Genomic DNA, 6,000 nt, shown 5'->3' on the forward strand with positions numbered 1-6,000 from the left:
AAGAGAGAGCATCTTCTAGGAGCTGAGAGGGACCCCTGGTTGACAACCAGCAAGAAAAGAGCGCCTCAGTCGTACAACCACAGGAGCTGAGTTCTGTTATAATTAAAATGAACTTGGGAGCAGATTCTTTCCCAGAAATTCTAGACACCAGCCCAGCCAGCTCACACCTTGATTTTGGCCTTGCATGACCTGAGCTGAGAACTTCTGACCTACAGAACTGAGATAATTAACGGGTACTGTATTAAGCTGCTAACGCTGTGGTAATTTGTTCTGCAGCAACAGAGAACGAATACACTTCCACTTTTTTGTTTCATCCCGAGAAGGTCCTGAGGAGGGTCTGACAACTCCTCCTTTGCAGACAGGGCAGGCTGGACGCATGTGTCCAGGCTGCGGTGTAGGCCTGGGCCCAGCTGAACGGCCACACGTGAACAGCAGGCACACGGCCTTGGCCAAGGAGGTCTTGTCTTCCCACTGAGGAGGGAGGGGGAGGGCTGCATCTTACACTCCCCTTTATAAGAACCACCCAGCGGCTCCTTCCGTGCCACAGACTGCAGGCTGCAAAGCTGCCCCAGCCCTGCATTCCCTGCAGAAAAGCAGAGCTCTGGGCGGAAACCAGAGAAGGGCAGTGACCTCGCCCTCCCCCTTCTTCTCAGATGACAAGTCTGGGCTCTGTCAAGGCAAGAGACAGGAGCTGGGATGCAAGGAGCAATAAAGTTCAGCTGCACCCTTCCCCACCCCCATAAAAAGCCTTCTCTGACTGCTTGGGATTGGGATTTTTTAATTTTATACTTGCTTCCTTAATAATTTGTTGGACACAGAGGCAGGTACCCCTGGGAGTCCAGAAATGTTTGCAAGGAGGAAGGTTATATTTCTGCTTTATTGATGAAAAAGCCCTATTGAAGGATTTCTCGTTCCCACGTGAGGCCTTTTCTCAAAACCTTCTCTGATTCTTCCCAGATGGTGTCCAGCTCTCTCCCCACAGCCCCTGGCAGGGTGGGGCTTCAGAAAGTAGGAGGGTTTTGTGTGTGACAGACCTGGGATCTCAGCTCCATCACTTAACCCTCTGAGGGGAGGGTGCAGGGTGGGCACGGTCCTGAGCCTCAGTTTCTTCCCATAGGACGTGAGACAAGAGATACACACAAGGTGCCTGGTGGGCAAGAAGGAAGGAATAAATATTGGCTTCCTTATTGCCTCCTTTCCCCCAACACAACAGCTATCTTAGAAACAAACATTTTTTTTGACAACCAGAAGCTTAATTCTGGTGGGTGATAGGCGGGCCTGGTCGGCTAGCAGCAAAAGTCCTCAGTCAGCAGAGTTTGCCTTTGTGCCCCACCTTCTCAAAGCCACTTCCTCTCTCTCTATCCCGTTTCCTCGTTTCAGGCCCTGCCTGGCCAGATCCCAGGGCCCTGGGGGTGGACACGCTGGGAAGCCTTTGAAAGCCTCTCACAGTCGGGTGTTGGTGAGGGCGGCAGAGCCTCGCTCTGGGGACTGACTGGCGGAATCCCAGGCTCAGGGCAGGCAGGCCGGTGGCGAGGGTATTTTGGGGTGGGGGGGGTGCGAGGTCCCTCCAGGGTCTGTCTGGTGGGCACCGTGAGACGTGGCTGTGCGAGTCTCCCTCCTGCTTGGTTTCTCTCAACTGCAGGTTTGGAGGTTTGATCTAAAGCCTCCTAGATGGAGGGTTTGCTGTCAAGGAAGCTCTGGTGGAAAATCAGCTCACTTTCACCTTTTCAAAATTTCCACGGTGAGGACTGAGCTGAGGGGGTCCTGAGGACAGAGGATGGGGCTGTCCCGTGTTTTTCGGGGGGGGGGTGGCGGTGGGAGGCGAAAGGAGCTTCAGGGTCTGGGTCCTGGGACATGGGCCCCACAGCAAGGAGGAAGGTGAAAGAAGCAGGAGGTGGGGTGACTGTTTGATCCTCCCTGCCGAGGAGGTGGAGGCCTCGGGGAGTTGCGGGAGGGAGGACATTTCAGGGCCCCTGCAAGTCCCTGGGTGTTGGGAGCTAAGCTGGTTCCTCGCAGGGTTGCCTCCTGGGGCAGAGGCTGAAGGCGGTGCCAGCTGGGCATCGGGGGAACGGGATCCGCTGCCCCGCCTGGGATGTCGAGGCTGGGGCCAGGCACTGCCCTCAGCCGCCGCCCCCCTCCTCCCCAGGCTGTGGGCTCAAAGCTGAGCTGAGCATGAGACAGACGGCCTCTCTCCGCCTCTCTGTTCCCACCCCCATCCTGACGGGGTCTGGTTTTCATCACCCATTAATCACCGAAGCTTCCTACGGCCTGTGTCTGTCTGTCCACACTCACCAGCCCCCTGGGCCCTGGGGGGATGGATAGACAGACAGGCGGACGGTCTCCGACGTGGGGAAATTTAGGGTCACGCCGGGGGCTGCTCCCTGCTCCGAGGCAGGGGAGAGGCGTGCTTCCTGAGCGTGTTAGGTCACCCGCACCCCTGGCCCGGCCACCTCACCCCAGCAGCGGGCGGCAGGGGCCATTAGCTGTCCTGTTCACCAGGAAGGCAATGGGCTGGAGGGCTGAGGAATTCTAACGAAGCTTCCCCAGCTGGCAGCCCGGCTGGCGGGTGAGAGCTGGTACCTCCAACCCCACTAGAGTTGGTGCTAGCCCTGTTTGGCCTGGCCCGCTGGAGGCCCACCTGCCGCTGCGGGAACCCCAGCTTTGGGCTGCCTTGCAAGCCCCCTGAAAACTCCCAGATGCCCAGCTCTCTTCACACCACATCTCTGGCCCTATCCTCACTCCCTTCTCCTTCGACCCCCTTGCCGTGACTACCCGAAGGAGATGGAGCCTCTGGGACTGGGCTGCCAATGGTGCCCCACGTGTGCAGGCTGTCATCGAGCTCCCCCCAACTCTGGAGACCTGGGTTCTGCTCTGGTTCCTTCCTGACCCACTATGTGGGCTGGGGCCACTCACCTCTCTGAGCCTCAGTTTCCTTGACTGTGACAGTCCCAGTCCCAGTCATTAGCCTAAGAGGGTGCCCATCAGTGTGGGGAAGCCCCTAGCTCCTCCAGTTACCATGGCCTGCCCACCCACTGGGGGTCCGGGCTGGTGGGCAGCACAAGGTAGGGCTGGGATTGGTCATGGTGGGTGGTGGTCACAGCAGAGAGCTGGGACAGAGTCTGAAAACCTGACAGTGACACCAGGGGTGATCTGTTCCTTCCTGGTCCAGTGTTCTGTGCTCGCCCAGAGCTGTGTGCCCAGAACCCAGCCGTCCACAGCTCTGGCTCCACCTCCAGCCCTTCTCCAGGGCAGGTCTCTGATTTATACACCTCTTGTAGGCCAGGCTGCCTGTGGGTGGGTGTAGCCCCAGCGGTGCTGGAGAGCCGTGCAGAGCGTTGCTGCACAAGACCTCAGGCAGACACGGAACCCCCTGGAGGGCAGAACCCATGGGACCAGGATTCTGAAGTCAGGGCCCTCCTTCCCATCAATCCCGGCTGTACATCTGCATACCACTGCATGGTGATTTGCATTCATTTGCATCCATTTGCATCCAAGTCCACATCCACCCCACACTACACTGTTCCCTTTTCCACCTCTAGTAAGACTAAATATTTAACCAGCAACTCCAAAGTTGTGGTGTCTAAGCCTCCAACCCAATCCCGTACATTTCAAGTGGGTTTTGACGACCTGGTGTCTGCATGGGCCTGTATCTGGGCTGTCAGGGAGATGCAGGAAGGCGAAAATCAAGCCCTTGCTCTTGGGGCTTCACAGCCCAGAGGGGAACCAAATTCATGGGTGGGATCCTGGGAAAAGTGTTAGATGCGGTACACTCAAGTGTGCAATGCTGGGGTGCGGTGGGAGCTCAGAGAGGGCTGGAGGAGCACGGGCGGCGAGCTCCCGGGTCCCTGGCAAAGGGCTCTGTACACGCAGGCCACCGTGTTGGAGAGGGGCCTGTGACATCCAGACGGCTGGGTTTTCTTGCTCAGCCCTGGGGCCCATGGCCCTCTTTGAGCAGGCCCTACAAACAATTGCCTTGTGTTGTACTGCTGATCTTCTCCCGGCCTGGACAGAATGGCCCAAGTGTGTGGCCAGAGCCAGAGACAGCATCCAGAGAGGTGGCTGGACGTGAGTGCTCTGAGAGGGCAGGAGCAACTGTCCCACTCAATCCGATCCCCATCTGATGACAGGGGTGGGGCGGGGGAGGTCCAGAGGGGTAAGTCACGTGTTCCAGGGGCCACCCAGGAAGAGGAGGAGCCGGGACGTGAACCAGGCAGCCTAGCTCCTGGGCCTGCACCCTCGACCACCACCCTTACAGCCTCCTGTGAAGGGATGAGCTGGGCTGGGCTCTGGAGTCTGACTACTGGGGTTCAGATCCTGCTTCCAATGACTATCAGCTGTGTGGCTTCAGGGACAGCACTGCATTTCTCAGCTAAGTTTCCCCACCTGTGGAGTGAGCGTAATAACAGTACCTGCCTTGTGGGTACCTGACTCACTCTGCACAGTGCTCGCCGGGCTCTGTAGGAAATGTGCGCCACATGTCTGCTGGTGGGTGGGGACTGAGGGAGGAGGATAGGGACGGCCCACTGTGGGCTGTGGGCTGTGTGAGGGGACCAAGCTGACTTGGGCAGGAACTGCCCAGGGAAGGAGAAGGGGACAAGGCCGGGTGGGGGAAGGGATCCATCATTCCAGAGGCAGATGTGACAGATGTGTCCAGAGCTGTCCTAGGCTTGGCAACCTCTCTTCACTGAACCCACTTGGTCACTCATATGTTGCTGGGGCTCCAGGAACACGGGGGTGCTCTGCCTTTGGGTCCCAGATCTTCAAAATGCCACCATCTCCCCATGAGTAGCCTTCAAGTTCTGTAGTGGGGTGGGATTTTGAGTTGCCTGTCATGGCACTCCAAAGCAATGCCTTAAGGTTAAGTTTTGGGTTCCTTCTCTGGGTTCCTTAAACAATGTCCAAGAAGGATGAGGACTTAGTCTCTCCATGTCATTGAGAAAAGCTAATCCCACTGTCAGGACAGGAAAACTGGGTATCTGCAGAGGAGGGGCAGGGGGTGCTACACAGGGGCGAGAGAGCAGAATGGCGGGAGGCTAGGGTATATGAAGATAAAACCAGAGGACCCCATTATAAGGAAACACAATACACAGGGGCAGAAACACACTAAGACATACATTCCTGCCCACTCACAGGCCCACAGACCATCATCAAGAGGCCCTGAGGGTGGCAGGCCAGCATGCAGGTTTCTGGAATGCTCTTTCTTATGAGAAAGTCCATCCAGGGGTTTAGGATAAAACAAGTCAGAGTGAATTAGCTCTCTACTTTATACCTTTTATTTAAGCACGTTGGAGCAGATTGAGTTTATCTATTAACTGGGGTTAAAAGAGAGGTTTGGGGCTCAGCCCGTTCTTTGCCCCAAAACCATGGGCAGGGAAGGAAGGAAAGAGACAGATGGTCTGAGACTGGCTTCCATGCTGGGTCCCAACCCCAATGCCCAGTGCTGTGCAGGACACCCACTGAAGGGTAGCCTGATCTGGCACATTTGGGGTCACCGGGAGGGTCAGGTCCCTAACCCCTCCTCACGGCAACCCCTCCTGGGCCACGTCACTCAGCCTCTCCGGGAAGAAAGCTCTGGGCCTTCTCTCTTCCACTATTGGCTGCACTCTTTTTCTTCCACCCTAAAATCCTGTGAGTACCCTTTAGAACTCCTCTTTTCTGCATGGCTTGGACCCTTTGTGACTTGGGTCGCTCCCCCAGTAACACTCACATACAATAGCGTTAACACAGCTGAAGTGCACAGCCGGATGGATTCACACATGTGTCTGTGCCCACATGACCACCAGATGAAGAGATGGAATATTTCAGCGCCACAGAAGGTCTCCTGTGCCCCTTTCCAGTCAACACCACCCCTAGAGGTGACCGGTGGTCTATCTTCTATCACCATCCATTCATTTTGAATGTTTTTGACCTTCTACACATAGTATCTGTCTTATTTTACTCAATATCATGCCTGGGAAATTCATCCACGCTGTTCTGTGTGTAGCAGAAACGCTTGTGTTT

The sequence above is a fragment of the Aethalodelphis obliquidens genome, unplaced genomic scaffold, assembly GCF_003676395.1.
Source record: "Aethalodelphis obliquidens isolate GAN/ISIS:26980383/991018 unplaced genomic scaffold, ASM367639v1 scaffold12, whole genome shotgun sequence".
Lineage (NCBI taxonomy): Eukaryota > Metazoa > Chordata > Mammalia > Artiodactyla > Delphinidae > Aethalodelphis > Aethalodelphis obliquidens.